Source organism: Odocoileus virginianus, chromosome 1, assembly GCF_023699985.2.
Source record: "Odocoileus virginianus isolate 20LAN1187 ecotype Illinois chromosome 1, Ovbor_1.2, whole genome shotgun sequence".
Taxonomy (NCBI): Eukaryota; Metazoa; Chordata; class Mammalia; order Artiodactyla; family Cervidae; genus Odocoileus; species Odocoileus virginianus.
Genome location: NC_069674.1, coordinates 46,393,514 through 46,412,119, shown reverse-complemented (window position 1 = coordinate 46,412,119; position 18,606 = coordinate 46,393,514). Strand labels below are relative to the sequence as shown.

Below are 18,606 nucleotides of genomic sequence, written 5' to 3'. Positions count from 1 at the left end.
GGCCTCCCTTTTTCAAAGGAGACAGCCCTCAAGATGATTTTGAATGATATGAAGCCAGGCCTGGTCAAATTCCCAAGGATGGAATTTAACAGTGACTGATTACTCATCATCGGCTATTTTAATGTTATAATAAAGATGAATGAGAACTTGGGAGACGATCTCTCTATAACTCACCTATAGTAGTCAGTGCCCTTTGGCCATGGGGTAGGCTGCTGGGCTCTGAGAAGGGCACTTATTAGTTAATAGGTATGCACTGTGCTTATAGAGTGTTTTATTAAATGACAAAATCTTAAACCTACAAGAGTCCTATTTTGTGGCCCATATGCTGACTAAATTCCCAGATGACTTTAATAAGCAAAAGGCAGCTCATTAAAATTACAGTAGTTTTGCAGAGAAAATAGCTCCCCAGAGGAGGAGGAGAAAACCACTAGGCTACTAAGTTGATAGTCATCCCATAAGCTCCCTTCTCTTGCCCAAAGCTCACCAGTGGAAGAAAATCTGCTGTTCTGAAAAATCTTTGCTCCTGCCTGGCTTGTCCTCTTCTGTGTGAAAGACACTGTCTGCTCTTCCTAATCAGTTCCCTCTTGCTGACCTGGAAGCAATGGAGAAAATTACAATTATGTGTGCATTTTGCTTAATAAAGAAGACATATAATATTAACTGCTGGGAGAAAATGAGTTGTTTTTCCATTTTGGTATAGAAACCTCAGCTTGCTTTCTAACAGATGATACTGTAAAGCGATAATTGCTTACTTCTATTAAATTAGCAAACTGCAACCTTTTGTTTCTATTAGAGGTTACTAGAATGTTTTCTTTGCCCTCAGAAAAAGCACTGTGCCATGCAGACCAAAGGGGCAGTTTCTGAGCTCCTCTCTTTTTCCCCCTGTAAGTTCTAAGTGCCCATATGATGCCCAGACATGCTCAGGACACAGTTCTCACCGCCTTAGTGTTCGCTCTTTGGAGACAGCATCTCGAAGATCTCTTATCAGAGCACATCATTATGCAAGTGTCCCTCATCCAGAGACATGGGAAGAGTCTTTAATAACGCTGGAGGTGATGAGCCTTCCACTTCAGCTCCAGCATGTGCTTTGTGTTAAATATAGCATTCTAGGACCCTTGCCATCGCAGGTCCCTAGGGAGACCTTAGTCTTTAACTGACAAATTATGCAACACAACAGAACAAAAAATACATTATATTAAATGATATTGTACTATACTGTACTGTAGCTTATATCAGTGCTATCCAATGAAACTTTCTGTGATGATGAGAATGTTTTATATCTGCTTTATGTAATAGGCAGCTACATGTAGTTATGGAGCACTTGAAATGTGGCTAGTGTGACTGTGGAACTAAATTTTAAACTGATTATTTTTTTTAGAACTTTTTTCTTCAGCAGCTTAAAGTTTACAGCAAAATTGAGAAAAGGTTATAAAGACTTCTCATGTACCCTCTGCCCCAACTCATGCACAGCCTCCCCCATTCTCAACATCTACCACCAGAGTGGTACATTTGTTACAACTCATAAACCTCCATTGACACATCATCATTGCCCCAAGTACATGGTTTACATTAGAGTTCACTCCCAGTGTTGTACATTCTGCAGGTTGGGAGAAATGTGTAGGAAGCATCCATCACTAATGGTATCCTACAGAATATTTTCACTGCCCTAAACAATTCTCTGTTCTGCCTTCTCATCTTGCCTGCCTCTACCACTTCCACCATCTACTCACCACAGCTTCCAGCAGCCACTGATTTCCTTGCAATTTCCATTGTCTTGCCTTTTCTGGAATCTCATAGACTTGGAGCCATATGGTATGCAGCCTCTCCAAATCGGCTTGTAAGGTGCATTTAAGTTTCCTCCATGTCTTTTCATGGCTTGATAACTCATTTCCTTTTGGTGCTGAATAACACTCCATTGTCTGGATGTGCCAGTGTATCCATTTACCTACTGAAGGATTTTGGTTGCTTCCAAGTTTAGGCAGTTATGAATAAAGCTGCTATAATATCTGAGTACGAGTTTCTGTGTGGACATAAATTTTCAATTCCTTTGGGCAAAAACCAAGGAGTAAGATTGCTAGATCTTTTAATTTAATTTAATGAATTACAGTTTAAATTCAAATAGCCAGATGCACCTATCGGCTACTGTATCAAGTAAGATGGTACACATACTAAACCTTTTCTAAAAGAATTTGAAACAAAGTAGGGCAAAACAGTATAACTTAAAAAGAGAGGTTAAAAGGATTAAGAAAAGCAAGAGTGAGGTCATTTGGAGCCAAGAATAAAGGCTCAAAGGGTATGCCAGAACTACCTCCATTATGAATTGACCCTGACTTGGACTGTGTTTTCTAACAGAGAAACATATGAAAGAGAAATCTGGTCAATCACCCAAATAAAGATGCCAACTCCCCCCTTCGCCCCCCACAAGCAAACCATTTGTTTAGGAGAATTACAAAGTGATTGTAGTTCTAAGACCATCACTTCCACTCATCACTATGCGTGAGTATGGATCATCAGACATATTTGGGAGCCTGACACTAGAAACTAAAAACTTGGTCTTATTATTTTCTGAGTGAAATCAGCTTTCTGAAGAATGAGTAGAAGAAAATGACTTTTCTCCTCTGAGGCAACTTAAAACAACATGGAGGCAGGGGTGGTGGGAACCAGTATAAATTTGGCATAAATTCAGTTCCCAATCCTTTATGAGGTGCTTTCACGTGCAGACCACAGTGATGTGCTGGGGATTCAAAGTGAATAAAGTAGACATGTGGGGAACCCATATGCATTAATTATAAGATCTTCCTAAAGTGCTTTCAGAATTCATAGTGGGGGCACCTGGCTTAACCTGGGGTGTCTGAGTGAGTGAGTGAACGTGAGGGGTGATGTCAGGCAAGGGGAGGTGAGATATTATGTCCAAGTCTTTAAGAAGAATTAAGAGTTAAGACACAGACAGAAGGAGGGTGATTCTAAACAGAGAGAAGAGCATCTCAAAGTGAACAAAATCAGAGCAGCTCCAGGGGACTGGGCTAGAAAATGCTAAGTTGGAGAGTATGTAGCAAGGTGATGTCATCAGAGCCACTCAACTTTCTGAAGAAACAAACATGGCAGCCATGTGTGAGGGTGCAGTCTGCTCGGAGAGGCGTACAATTCTTCTGACAATAAACGTACTCATAACGGTCAAAAACAAGATGCATGTCACATGCCTCGAGCTCATTCAGACACAGGTCGGGGGAAACTGAGAGACTTAAGTTCAAGTAATATTGTTATATTCTCCTTCAAATGTGGGATCCAGGCCAGAGAGAGCTTTCTGTAGAAAGTTTTCTTTTCCCTTGGACTTTATCCTGTATAATATATTAATGTTTTGGTCTGTCTGTTGAGAAACATTCTGTAGACTAGAATAAACTGACATTTTGGTCTTGGAGTAACTGAGTATGTATGGCTAGAATCTGAGGGGGATAGAAATGATTTTTTCAGCGGCATATCTCTGTTGGAGAGATTATAAAGTCTGCTGCAAACATCAAGTCACTGAGCCTTCCTCTTTGCATGGAAAAATGTGCTTGCATGGACATGAGATGAGAAACACTGAGATGAAAATTGAACTTCATAGGTTTGGAGAGATACACACCAGTCACGTACCAGGTGCTCCCTAAAGACTGGAGACAAATACTGTCCACTTTAAGACACTCCCAGTTATCTGGCCTCTGGTGCTCACTCTGGAATTCAGTGAGTATTTAGGAAATGCTCGGCACCAGACTGTGGGGCATAGTGAACAACAAGACGGAAACAGGTCTCTGCTCTCATGAAGCTCACGTTCTGACTGGAGGATTTGACAATAATCACATTAAGCAAGAGAATGTAAGATAGTGGTTCATGCCATAAGGCAATTTAACAGGGTCAAAAAACCGAGAATTACTCTACAGGGAAAGTGTGGGGGGGAGGTGTCTCTGTGGAAGGGACACTGGGCAGACTTGAATGAGAAGGAGACAACCACGCCTCCAAGATCCAGGTGGAGGGAAGAACAAAGGCTTTTAGGAAGGAATGGGATTGGCAGGTTCACTGAGTGCTGTGGGATGATTCTGGCTCTCAAGGTTTCTGAGGGTTCTGAAACAGCCTGTCCTAATTTGATCCCAGTTCCACCACATACACAGTATATTTGGGCATGTGACTTAACCTCTCTAAACTTTTCTTTTCTCTGAAAAATGGGAATATTATACAATCTACCACAGGATGTTTTTATAAGATAAAACTAGTAGAATATCTAAGAGTGAGCTTAAGTAAACATAGCTCTTCTTTAATAATTGGTTCAACAGAATTTTACTGAGCATCTACTATTTATGCAGTCACTATGTAAACCATTATAGAGATTCCTCAAAAAATCAAAAATAGAACTACCGTAGGATCTAGAAATGCCACTTCTGGGTATATATCCAAAGGAAATGAAATTATTATCTTGAAAATATGTCTCCACCTTCATGTTCACTGTAGCAGTATTTACAATAGCTAAGACAAAAAAGCAACCTGAGTGTCCATCATTGGATGGATGGATCAAGATAATGTGGTCAAGAAAATATATTTACTAGAATATTATCCACCCATTAAAAAGAAGGAAATCCTACCATTTGTGATAACATGGATGGATCTTGAGGATATTATACTAAGTGAAATAAGTCAGATGGAGTAAGACAAATACTATATGATCTTACTTATATGTGGAATTGAAAAAACTCATAGAAACAGACTGGTGATTTGCCCAAGGTCAGGGTGGCGTGGGATGAGAAGTGGGTAAGATGGGTAAAGGTGGTAAAAAGGTAAAACTTTCAGTTTAAATGAATTTAGTCCTGGTGTTGTAATGTACAGCATGGTGACTATAGTTAACAATACATATTATTTATACAAAGATTACTAAGAGAGATCTTAAAAGTTCTCATCACAAGAAAAAAAAAAACTTAGCTATATGAAGTGATGGATGTTAACTAAGCTCATTGTGATGACCATTTCACAATATATACATATATCAAATCATTATGCTGAAAAAAATCATTATGTTATATATCCTGGACTAATACAATGTTATGTATCAACTATATCTCAATGAAACTGGGAAAAATAGTGAGAAAGAATTTTTATTTGAGTAATTATAAAACCCTGGGAAGGTTTTCTGTAAAATGAGACTAATATTAATTAGCCTGTCTACAAAATAACAAGGTTCTGGAGGGGACAATATATGTGAAAATGAATTTCAAGTCAATAGGTGAAATAATAATGCAAGGACTTGTAAAATTGTAGTCAGTGGCCTAGAAGAGTAGGTGGAGCTAACACATGGTTAACCTAGGCACATGGAGGAAAAAAATAATAATTATTATTTCAGTATATTTTTTGAGCATCTGTTTACTATGTTTCAGTCTTTATGCTGTGAACTTATTGCCAGGGTATCTTCTTCTGCTGTGAGCTAGTCCTAATGTTTCGGGAAAGAGTTCCCTCTTTAGGCTATGACTTTAGGATTGAAAGAAGACATATTCACAGGGGAGAAACTTTTTATTGCCACATCACAGATGGTGTTTGTGAGCTAAATGTTGGGTTATTGTACCTCAAAACATTTATTTTCCCAATAATATTTATTGCACTCCTATTCTATGTTAAGCAATATTTTAGGTACTGGAGATGAAGAGAGAATAAAATAAAGTCCCTGAGCTCATGGATTTTACAGACTCTTGGCAAAGAGTTATTAATGTCTAACTTGATAGAGATATCAACAGATAATCCTGGAAAGACATGAGATGCACCTATTGTAACCTTTTTCTGGGCACAACAAACACCAGATGTTTGGAAGAAGGATTCCACTTGGCCACCAAAGTTTTCACCACTCCAAATCTGGAACCCAATTTTCAGGGTTCAACAGGTGGATAACATAGGAAATTGCAATGGCGATCTAAGCCATTGGCTCATTTTCTTGATCAAGGAGAAAATTCCATGGCAGCACATTGTGTATATGAAAAGAGCTTAAGTGTTGGAGTCAGGCAAACTTGGGTGTGAAGGCTGTTCTAAGTCTTAAACCTCAGTCTCCTCCTCTGTAAAGTGAGGATAATATCTACCTGCATTTTTAAGCAAATTAAATGAGATAATATAAAGTTTCAAGCATAGTACCTGATATTGGCTTGCGAATGCCACTTTCTAGCGCTCTCCTTCCTTAGCCACGTATACCCCAACCACCAGCACACATATAAGCTCAAAATAGCAAATCTCAGCAGTGAATTTGGCTCATGATTGAGCTCAATGATAGAAACTTTGTTGAGGCTAGAGATCTGAGGCATCATATGTGGAATATATTATCCCAGGTGCCCACCACCTCCTGGTCTGAGATGAAGTCTTCTCAGGTTTAAAAAAGGGAGAATGATGGCTATTGATAACAATCACTTAGCTGGTTGAGAGGATTAAGTATGATAAATACATAAAAGTTGTAGCATAGTGCCTGGCACAAGGGAAACAAACATGCCTATTATTTATATGCAGATATTTTAGTCTCACCACATAAGATTTCCAGACCAAACTGCCATTGTTGATTGGTCTCAGGAAAGAGTCCACATTCATGGACTGAGAACCCCCTTGTCCTAAATAGGAAGCTGAGAGCAGGTAGGCAGACTTTAATCTCATTTACTCTTGGGCACTGGCAGTGTGCTGTCTCTTGGCACATAAAGTCAAATAAAGTGCAAATAAAACATCACTTTGGACATTGGACAAACAGCGTGTAGGATTAGGTATGAAGAAACAGAAACTTACAGGGTGTTTTCTTCTAGGACACAAATGGGTAGAAAGTCAAAGAAAATGAGACTGTTTATGAAAAATTCACATTTTGCTTTGCTAAATAGAAATTGGAAGGACTGACGCTGAAGCTTTAATACTTTGGCCACCTGATGGGAAGAGCCAACTCATTGTAAAAGACCCTGATGCTGGGTAAAAGGAGTTGAAGGCAAAAGGGGTTGGGGGTGGCAGAGGATGAGATGGTTAGATAGAGTCATTGACTCAATGGACATAAATTTGAGCAAACTCTGGGAGATAGTGGAGGACAGAGGATTGGTGTGCTGCAATTCATGGAATCACAAAGAGTTGGACACTGTTTACCAACTGAACAAAAACAACAACAAATAAAGAATGCTAAAAGTATGAGTAGCACTATGCTTGGAAAATCATTCCAAAATATCAGTTTTACATATATATATACACATTCAACAAATATTTATTAACATCCCGTATTTTCAGAACAATATTTTCTGACATTTTATTCTAGGATTGCAGACACCCATTTCATTGTGTTTCTTGTGTACTCATCCCTAGCTTATTCTGAAAGTGTAGCTAAAACTTCATCTAACTACCAAAAATGTCAGCATATTAATAAGAAATGCATGCCTTTTCTTTTGATTAAACTTCACATTTAAATTAGTAAGTCTCAGGAGAATGCAGTGGACATTATTGTCAACATTATAATATAATAGGTGATCCAGAAAGACCTCAGCCAAGTTTGTTCTAATTGTACAGTAGGAAGAAGACGGCTTAGGCTTTGTCAAAGTCAGCAGTTCCCAAACCCTTCAGGAAAGTACAGACTCTAGTCTGAATACTAACTTACATATACATATATATAAAATATTATATATACAAAAATATGTATATATAAATATGCTTATATAAAATATATGTGTATATATTTCAGTTTTGACTTCTGATATTTATGATAATGTGTAATGATAACATTAATGATAGGATTATAACCCAAGGGATAAAATACCCAAGACTTCACATTGATATAAATACATGATTAAATCAATAAATACATGAGAAAGAATGGAAAACTCTTCCTCAGTGGGGAATTACAAATAATAAATACAGAAGGAATGAGAGAAAAGGAAAATCCCCATTAGAACACCACAGGAATAGTTGTTGCAGGCAATATCCATTGAGGAATTCTAAAAATAGTGGATGAAACTTCACAGAGAATTTTGCGTAGCCTCAAAGTATATTCTTCAAAATGTTTGTTTATTTCTGTGGCAGTTTCAACATGTGTTTTCAAATTCTTTGATTTTCTTCCTTTCAGGAACTGGAATTTAATTTGTCTCCCCTTGAATGTAGTCTGAACTTAGTGAACTGCCTCTAATGAAAAGGGAAAATTAGTAACACTTCCTTGAAATGTTAACAGTACCTTAATCAAGTGATCAAGGTCAACATTACCACTGATAAGACATGTGCAGGGGGCACATCACCCCTGTGGTTTTCCTTCCAAAAACCTCTTACTCAGCCGAATCCTGAGAAAGCATCAGGCAAACTCAAAATTTATGAACTCACATCAAAATGTCTGACTAGTCCTGTTTGAACATGTCAAGGTCTTGGAATACAAGGAAAGACTGAGGGACTGTCAAACACCAGAGAAGACAGCTACTGTAATGTGGTTCTCTGGATGGGATCCTGGAACTGAGAAGGGGCAGTAGTGCAAAGACCAGAGAAATCTCAATAAAGACTGCAGTTTAGTTAGTAGTACTGTGTGTGCATGCTAAGCTGCTACAGTTGTGTCCTATGCTTTGTGGCCCCATGAACTGTAGCCCGCCAGGCTCCTGTGTCCATGGGATTCTCCAGACAAGAATACTGGATTGGGTTTCCATGCCCTCCTCCAGGGGGATCTTCCCAACCCAGAGATCAAACCCTGGTGTTTCTTACATCTCCTGCATTGGCAGGCCAGCTCTTTACCACTAGCACCTGATAGTACTGTACCAAGGCCAATTTCTGAGTTTTGATAATTGTGCCATGGTTATGTAAGATATTGACATTAAGAGAAGCTAGGTGAAGGACAAATGGGAACTTTCCTCTGTGACACTTTCACAGTCTTTCCTGTCTTTTATGACTTTTGAAGAATACTGGCAGGTTATTTTGTAGGATATTTATGGATTTGGGTTTTTCTGAATTTGATTTTATCTGAGGTTTTATGCTTTTCTGATCATGTATACATTGCTCTTGTTAAACAAAAAAAATGTGTAATTCAAATAATAATATTTTCTCCATGGACATCACCTGGGCCATGTTTTCTGACGTTAAACACACTCCTTTGTCAGGAATTAATTTTTATATATTAAGCCTTTTCTAAGGCTCTGACTGTGGGCTTTGTGTTTTTTTGGTTTCATCTTCGGTGGAAATGAAGAACCATTTTAAGTTCTAGCCCCTTTCACAGGATTCAAGCTGACAGCTAAGGAACAGGTTGGCTTTCCTCGGTTTGGGAGGAGAGCAACTGGGGTGGAAGGGCCTCTCTTTGACCCATGCAAATGTGCCTCTGGGGTTGTTGAAATGAGGGCAGCCTCCTCAACCCAAGGTTCTGGCACACCCACCCAAGCACACTTTCTCCCTTCTGTTGCCAGCCCTTAGGTGCCGACCTCTTCAGGTCTCTGCCTGTCAGACTCTTGCCTTTGGCCTGGTCTTACCCTCTCATTCCCTTTATAATAAAGGGAGTGGAGACTGTCGGCATCTCCAAATGCTCTCTCTGCCTTTTGAAGCTTTGAGAGACTCTTTGCACTGGCATAAATCAAAGGCAAGGGAGCTTATTCATTTAGCTCGTCAGAAAAATCCCACTGTCATCATGTCACATACAGGAGTTTATTCTTTTAATAGCTTTATTCTTTTCTTGTTAAGAAAGGAATTGTTCCAGGGCACTCATTCCATCGTGTATATTAGCCATTTCATTTTTCACAGAAGGGAAAAAAGGCCTTTCCACACATGATTAATACTGCCGTTGAATACCAGAGGAGCCGACCATGTGCTGGCTTTGGGCCATCCATCAGCAATTTAGCATCTGTAATCTACACAGTGAGTCACCGTGAACATCATGAACAAATCATGGCTGCTCCATGGTCAGAGTAGCTTACAGACCTCATGTGAGCAGAGCATGCATTTTCCCTAGGGATTTTAACAAGAGGATGATCTAAAGGAAGGAAAGCCACATATGAAAAGAGGACCCACAGATTTTTGTCTTTAAAACTTTCCTATTAGATTCTTGCCCATGGGAGTTCAAAGCCCTGTCCTCACCCCTCAAGTGAAGCCTGAGGCTCATTTTTTTTTTTTAAAAGAAAGAGGGCATAAGCCTGTCAGAAAGGTGTTATTTGCAGAATCTCAACAGTGGCATCAGCATTCTTTTATTTTTTTCTCCCACGGGTCTCAATTGTGAGGGTACACAATTCTTGCTGCATCACCCAGTGTAGATACCTTCTATCATGTGCTCAGGCCTGGTGGAAATAGCACAGCGTGTCTCGGAGTCAGTGGACTGAGTTCGAGTCTCCACTTGCACCTCAGCCTTTGTCTCTGGATGAACCACTTGCCCTCTCTGGCCTTCCAATTTCCCTGGGTTGTTAATTTCCACTGCACAGGACTGTGGGAGATGCCATGGAGCAGGGCTCACGTTTGTGCCAGTGCCTGACACGTAGTAGGTCCTCCCAGAACGTATGTTTCTGCTCTGTCCTTCCTCTTTCCTGTCCAAAGAGAACAAGGTGTCTTGCCAGGATTAACCAATCAAGACAACTTTTCTGGAAGTTAGTTGAAGGGCAGATCCTTTAGGAGAACACGAACAGCTTTATAAATTGCCTTCAAAAGTTGCACCAAATCCTTCAGTCAGTTTTAAAGGAACTGTTTACCGCTGCATATGGCAGTCATTATTTGGAATAATAAACCCTCTGAGAATCTGAACATTCGTGGGCCAACAGATGGGTCAACCTGCTTCGCAATTTAACAAAGTAATTTATTTCAATCACTTGGACAGGGCATGCGAAGATTACTAATTCAGTTCACAAGCGAAAGGAGCAAACATGACGATGGGGCTGAATTGTGTAGCCATTATGGAAATGCACACCTGCTCTATTGGTTCTGAGACTGTCTTCATTTCGATTAGTGTTTCCTTTTCTTTGAAGGTGTGTATTAAATTGCTGTGGATTCTTCTGCTGAAACTCATGTGCTAATTGGTGTCAGGATGAGATAAAGATCTCACTGAAAATTTATACCATAGCGTAGGTAAAATTAAGGTCGTCAAAGTTGGCTTTGGGAAGTAAAACAGGTGTATCAGAAGTATATTCTTATAATAATTGGGCAATGTGTTTTCTTTCTTCTTGAAACTGTCTTCCTAGGACTTAATGGGAAGGAAAAAGGCCAGGATCTTCTATCCCTCATCTTCAAATTTGCTTCAGTCTCTCCCATCTTGACCTCATGTGACTCTCTCCATCCATTTTCTCTCAGAAGCCAAAGGGAGTGACGAATAGAAAAGGTGGTTAGAGAGATTCTTGGCAGAAGTTTGTCTGGTGTCCAAAAATGGGATTCAAGTTGTTAAAAAGAACTGGGGTGGAATCCCCATCATCTTCTCATCTCTTCACCCTGCATCTCAACACTGAATTGAACAGAACTTCCATGATATAATGTCAGGAAGCTGCACGCAAAAGATGGAGCTGGTTTGAGTTCAAGAACTGCCAGATTGTTATGTAAGGTTGCTAAGGCTGCAAGACGGTGTTGCAATTTTTGAAAGGAAGAGAATCTCTTTCTTCTATATGGTCTTTTTCCACTTTGATGTCTGTAGTTATTACTTTGATATAGATGACTTCCCTTCTCCTCACCAGCCCTCCTCAAACGTTTATGAAGTTGCCTTTGTCTCTGCCAGAGGTCAGGCTGACTTACTGAGATTCTAACCCCATGCCATCCTTCAGGTAGTGGGGATGTGGGTGAAGGGGCAGCAATTATAGTTTAGCGGCAAGATTGCTATGATTGGTGGTAAGAGCAGGTTATGAGTGGACCCTCTACTCAGAGCTATTAAAAGACACTTCTATTTTTTTTTAAAGTTTCCCTGTATATTAGGACAGTGAATAAATATCCCAATAGGGTTGCAAATTTGTAATATACTTTTAAAGTTTATATTTATTAAATTTTCATCACCCAAACAAATTCAAGGACTGTATATATAAACTCACTTAGAGGCAATGCCAGAAGTCTCAGTGAGAAATTTCATGACTATGAGGCCTGGGCCATGTGGTCCTCCTTCCTTCCCTCCCCAACCTCCCCATCTTCCCTAACAGCTCTATATTTCCTGCTCCCTGTTCAAACATTTAAATGTCCCACCTTCCCAGCCTGCTACTCTGCCTTTTCCAAGAGCTGCAAGCTCAGAACATCTCAAACCAAATTTGTTTTACTTTTTGACTTTTAAAAAAACTTTTTATTTTGTATTGGAGTATAGCTGATCAACAATGTTGTGATAGTTTCAGGTGGATAGCAAAGGGATTCAGCCATACATACACAGGTATCCATTCTTCCTCAAATTCCCCTCCCATCCAGGCTGCCACATCACATTGAGCGAAGTTCTTGTGCTACACAGTAGGTTCTTGCCAGTTATCCAGTTTAAATATAGCAGATTGTACATGTGGATCCCAAACTCCCTAACTATCCCCTCCCCCCATTCTTCACCCCTGGCGACCGTAAGTATGTTCTCTAAGCCTGTGACTCTGGTCTCAAACTCAACTTTCCAGCTTTCCCTCAATCAATGAATGAGTTCTTCTTCCTGAAGCTCCTCTTCCCAGGAATGGCAGCAGTAGCCCTCCTAGCCCTCCTCCTTGGTCATCGTTCCTTAAAAATCTGACCAGTTATCAAGAGATGTGGGCTTTTCCACCTTCTCCTGTCCTGTCCGTTGCCTCAGGTAGGGCCCTGAGGCTATCCACCTGCATTGATATCAGGCCTGGTAGAGGCCTCTCCTCTTCCAACCTCTCTCATACACTCTGCGTTATCTGCCCACTTGGCAGATTGATCCTCCTGGTACCAGACCTCCCCCAGCTCCTTGGTGCCTCCAGAATGAAATGGAAACTTGTCAGCCTGAGACTCAAAGCCCTTTCTAGAATAGTCATAACCTCGCTTTCCATTCCTGTTGCTTACCCCTCCCCTTACGCGCTTTAAGTGTAGGATAAACAAGAGTACTAGCTATTCCTTGAATGCATGTTCGCCTTTTCACCTCTGAGCATTACAGATGCTGTTCCTGTCTGTAGGGCTGTCGCTGAAACACTGTATGTTGAAACTCTATCCTGCCTTTAAAGTCCACTTCAAATGCTTCAGGAAATCTTCCCCCCTCTCCCTACCCTTCCTGAGCCAGATGCGTGGTCCTCTCTTTTGAACACTAGCTGCTCTTTGATTCTTTTACTGTCTTACGGAATTGATCTTTCTATAACTTGCACTCAGATCAATCCCATTCCACAAGTGTGTGTGCTCAGTCACTCAGTTGTGTCTGATTCTTTGCTACCCCATGGACTGTAGCCTGCCAATCTCCTCTGTCCTTGGGATTTTCCAGGCAAGAATACTGGAGTGGGTTGCCATTTCCTACTCCAAGGGAGCTTCCTGACACAGGGATCGAACCTGTGTCTGCTGCATCTCCTGAATTGGCAAGCATATTCTTTACCACTGTGCCACTTGGGAAGCCCCCACAAGTGTAGAGGAAGCACCTATTTGGAGCCAGAGTCTGTGGTGTGTGCTGGGGACAAACAAGATAAAGAGGGTCTTTTCCCTCATGGATTTTATCATCTCAGGGAAGAGGCTGATAGGTAAATGTGCAAGTACCATAAGACAATGATGTTGGATCCTATTTGGTGGTACCTCAGAGAAGGGCTGCTCACAAGAGCTGGGCAGAAAAAGGAGGCACAGGGTAGGGAAGGAGGGACCCTCAGATGACCCTCAATTATTCATATTTTAATTTACCTTTTCAAGCTGGACATACTCTTGAGGGAAACTGGTTCACATCAGTGCATCACCTTAGCTCTGAGTATTGTCCCTGCACCTCAGCACTTAAACAACTGTGGAAAGGTTTTTTTTGTAGAGTTCCTGAGTCTTAAGTTTGCATAAAGGTCTCTTGTGGAGAAGTGGCTGCCTTGGGAGAAAAGTAAAACAGAATAAAGTGCAAAAAGAATTTTTTACTCCAAAGCTTATAATCTTTTCCAGAGCTGAAATTGGTTACTGTGCATCTCCTGTCTCTACCACTAAGCCCATTTCACAGCTTTCACAAATAAAGGCTTTGAAGCTGAGCTCAGGAAAAAATATTTAAAGCTAGTGGCTTTCCTGTCTGCTAATGTCCTCAAATCACTCAGGACCTTCAGTACAGTGACTTATATAGACCCCACAATAGGGGCTAGAGAAGTGAATAATGAATTCAGAATGTGCTGAAATTTGAAAAGAAATTTTAGTCTTGTAATGTACTGACTGGGACCTACAGACTGCCTAGTTGTTGCCCAAGCTCTTTCCTTGGCCTTTCTGGGACTAGCCTGCCGTTCTCACCTTCCGGTGGTTAGTCTGGTCACGTGATTGAGTTCGCTCATGGATGTAAGTGGGCCTTGTGGGTACCACTTCAATCTCCATCTTCTTTCTCCTTGCTGCAGAGCTCCCCGTGGAAGGTGCAGAGTCAGAGATGGAAGCAGTTAGAGTTCCCACACCTTGACGTGGAAGCTGCTCGCCTACTCAGCACACCCACGTTGAACTGTTAGGTGAACAGGAAAAAACTTTCCCTATGTTAAGCCACTGAGATTTGGGGTTTATTTGTTAGAGCAGTTGGCATAACCTTAACTAATACATTCCACTTTACACTGTGTGAAGGAAAGTGAGGATGAAGATGTAAAACATCCCTCATGGGCTCCTGGTGAGGCCAGATGTGAGTTTCGGTGAGTTTGCTGCTGTGTCTTTGAGTGCCCTCGGTGGGCCTTTGGAAGCTGTTGCTTTGAGATTTGTTCAATAGTATGTTTGAAGTTATTCTGCTTTAAATTAAAAAATCAGTAGTTTGAATGTGGATGCAAATTCCTAATAGATTCTGCAACTGGAGAAAAATTTCCAGATGTTTCACAAAGCACTAAAATATTGTACATTGTTTTCTTTTTCAATGGGAAATTATTCACAGGGCAATAAAAAGTTGTTTTTTCAGTAAACAGATTATGTTTCAGTCTGCGGTGTGAACACTTAAATGGAACGATGCAATATGCCACTTTTTAAAAGAGGGTTTTAAACATGTCAGTACAAACCTTTCAGTCCTCTGTCCCATAAATTCAACTTTTAAAAATGAAATCAACCTGAGCCCTGTGAAAGCTCATACTACTATATCAAAACCAGTGGAATTTGCCTGTTTATTGCCACCTATGGAATGTGGCAAAGAAACATTCTTTTCACATGGGACAATTTCTTCAACTTTACACCAAGTGAAATTTAATTGCTTTCACTTCCTGGAATCATTAGGCATTAGTCCTGCAGGAGGTGGAGCCCAGAGGAGACGCTGAAAAATAAGTCTGTGTTTAATACATTTCACCTTGGACTTGTATCCTTCTTTCTCCTACCATTTGTTCCCAGGTTTCAGCCTGGGAAGCTACTTTAGAAGCATTTAAAGAGATGGGAAATTATGGAGGAAGAAGAAATAACAAGTCTCTTATTGGGAGAAGAACACATCAGAGGTGAACTGGCCCAGAAAGCAATGGCTAGTCACACCTCCATCATTACTATCAAACGATTAGAATATCTCATTCTTCCAAGTTCATTTCCTGGTGTGTTTTTGTCTTCCTAAGAAAAGTAGTAGGCACAATATCAGGTAAGCAAAAAGATGCCCAAGCAATTCTTTCACTGAACTATGTTGTATCACAACCAGTAAAATGGGAATTGTATAGGAAAGTACCGTGAAATCATTTTATTCATATGACAGTAGGTTGTTCCATTTTTCAAAGGGATTCACAGATCATATTTAGTTATAAATCACATAATAAAGTTCCTTACAGAGTATCTGAATGAAAATTATGGTAATTACTCAACAGAGAGGATGAAAAGGGATAAAATTAAAGATGCTTGGGAAAGTCACCAGCCAGAAATGAAGATGAACAGCCTCTGCACAGACAAGGTAAAACCAAGGAAGCTGGAGCACTGGGGAGCACAATGCTTTCCAGATCACATCCATATTGTTAAGCAGGGTCTATCCATGTGATGTGTAAATGTTTTTCCTCACTGTTTGGATCCCACACACATGGATAACCTTCAAAATGCTTGCAGTAATCACAAGACTGGGTACTGTTAGTTGCTGGCTGATAACTGAAGGGTCTTCAGTTATTGGAATATTGAGTTGGAAGATGTACGAAGAAAGAACAGAGCATGACTTTGTTCTTGTGATAGATATAAAAGGGGAGAGACAATTAAGTGAGAGTGGCCGTTTCTTTACAGGCAGGAACTTCCCATTGTACACATGTAGGTTTCACAAGTTCAGTTAAATCGGATCCTGAGCTTCCCATATATATCTTAGTACTTTTTTTAAAACAATGAAATTATTTTTCCTAATGAATAGGGATAACTATAATCTCTAGGGGGGTTGTGTGTGTGTGTGTGTGTGTGTGTGTGTGTGTGTGCCTTTAAAGGATGAAGAACATAATTACTTCCTACTGAAGAATTGTCAGATGTGGATAATTTTCATGTCGAAAACCCAACTTGATTAAAGTCTCTATATTTCACTGTTTGATGACCCGACTTCCAGTTTACTTTGAAGGCATATTTTTCAAGATCAGATAGAAGATATATCATGTGACTGTTCATTAGTTTGATTTTGAGCTTATAAGTGTTTAGACCAGGGGTTTGGGAGCCACCATCTGCACTGTTGAACCAGGCCACACAACTGCTAGGGGAGGACCTGCTGTCATATATCTGCAATCACCCTAAAACTCTCAGCCTCTTCACTTTCTCTTCTTTACATTTAGCATATCGTCAAGAATTTTCACCCTCTGACACCTGCCTAGACATTCATTCCACTGACTTTCACCCCAGTGTAAAGTTTGGTTAGGAGGGGTTTCTCATTATTAAGGATTTTCTGGCACAAGGAAGAAATGCTTTCCAGGGGCCTATTTATAGATTCTTTCCTAGCTTTGGGGAGGTTATACTAGCCAAATGGACCCAGTCTCTGCATTTATGAGGCTTAGTGGGGAGACAGACAGTAAAAAAAACAAACTAGCTCATAGCTAGTTATCTACCATGTGGTCAGTGTGACAGAAGAGTCTGACAGAGCCTGAGTATGTTTGAGGCAGAGCTGCCTAGTCTTTTTGAGGCCCTGACTCATGCTGAAATTGAGTAGGATTTGCTTGAAACTTGAAGAGCATTTTGGCAGAGCCTTAGTTCAGGAAGGCTGGTGTTGGGCAGTGTGCAGGAGAGGGCTGGAGCAGGTGGAGGGTTGGGGGCGGGGCTAGTTGTGCAGGCAGGAAGGACAGAGTGTTGGAAAGTCAGTATCCATTATTAGGGCAAGAAGATGGGAATGGGCCTTGGCTAAGTAAACATTGCTTGCGTAGATCTTAACCTGTTCATCCATGTTGGGCGAGTCCAAAACCATTTTTTTCAGCTAGGCTTAATCTACTCTTGATGGGTGAGCAAGCAAAACCTCGTGGGCTATGATGAGACTCTATATCATGGAGCGCAAGCAGTTGGAAGCCACAAGAGGGTTTTAGACAGAGAAATGCCTTCTGTTTATTAAATGCCACCAGCTAAACTACTGTCTTAAGCCAATAGAGTAAGTGGTCTCTCCTAATGTTGAGAACTCAGGTGGGGGTGTGTTTGTAACAAATCATGACAGTTAAGTTTTAGAAACTTTTTAAAGGATGAAGAGGCTAGATAAGCATGAAGACATTAGATCTGCCTAATTGCTGTCAATCTAACAAGCATGTGACTTCACTAAATGAGAACTGAACTCAGTAATAGCACCTGACTTGTGACCATTTTGAAGCAACTCATTTTTGCTGTAATCTCACTCTTTAAAAAATTGTCCTCTTAAAAGAAACCCAGGGTGAGAGGAGCAGAAGCAAAGGCTGACATATAGGTCTTTGATATGGAAGTACAGTAGGCAGACAAGAATTTCCCCAGATTAGAAACAAATGTGTAATAGAAGTTGAAATATAAAAAATTCTCCATTTATCTTCTTGACTAAAGGGAGAAAAAAAGCATCATACACATTGTAGATCATCTGAGTTTTCAGCTGATGAGTTGAAACATTTTTATAATAATTCAGTGGCTCTTTTTGAATAACCAGATGTTAATAATGGTTCCCTGCTATGTGATTAGGAATGAATCTGCCAAGAAAAAATGAAGGCTTTTCTCTTGGGGGAAGTTGAGTTCCTTTTTGTTTTTTTCCCAGGCTTCCTGGGGAAGTCTATCAACAGAGGAAAAAATGATGGGAACGGGAGTCTGACTGGTCACCATGAAATTATCAGCCTTATTTTCTGAGTTCAGCCTTTATTATTTACATGCTCAGCTTGAAATATGATAAAAGTAGTAACTTTCCAATGATTCTGTTCCTTGAAATCTAACAGTCCTTATAGATTTGGAAGTTGAAAAGTCTGCACTATATGAATAAAAATTTCTTTTGTGGTCGGTTGTGAAGGTCATGACTCTTACTCAACTTAAGAAATAATATGAATAACAACCTGGGATTCATTCCTATAGATTATGTTTTTCCTGGCAAAAAAATATCATTCTTTGAATAGAAATATTTAAAAACTGCAACACTCTCTTAGAGTTGCCCAGTAACCAGCCTGGATAATTTTTGTTTTATTGTTCTATGTCTGATAT

At 40.2% G+C, this 18,606-nt stretch overlaps 1 long non-coding RNA gene across 2 annotated transcripts in view; it reads right to left on the bottom strand.

Annotated features, from left to right (window-relative positions):
• Nucleotides 1–492: 492 nt before the first annotated feature.
• The window catches only part of LOC110132266 (uncharacterized), a 314,824-nt gene continuing 296,710 nt past the window's right edge, over nucleotides 493–18,606 (bottom strand). For both annotated transcript variants that reach the window (XR_011487725.1, XR_011487728.1), the window contains one exon: nucleotides 493–592. This is a non-coding gene — a long non-coding RNA (uncharacterized lncRNA). The remainder of the gene's footprint in view (nucleotides 593–18,606) is intronic.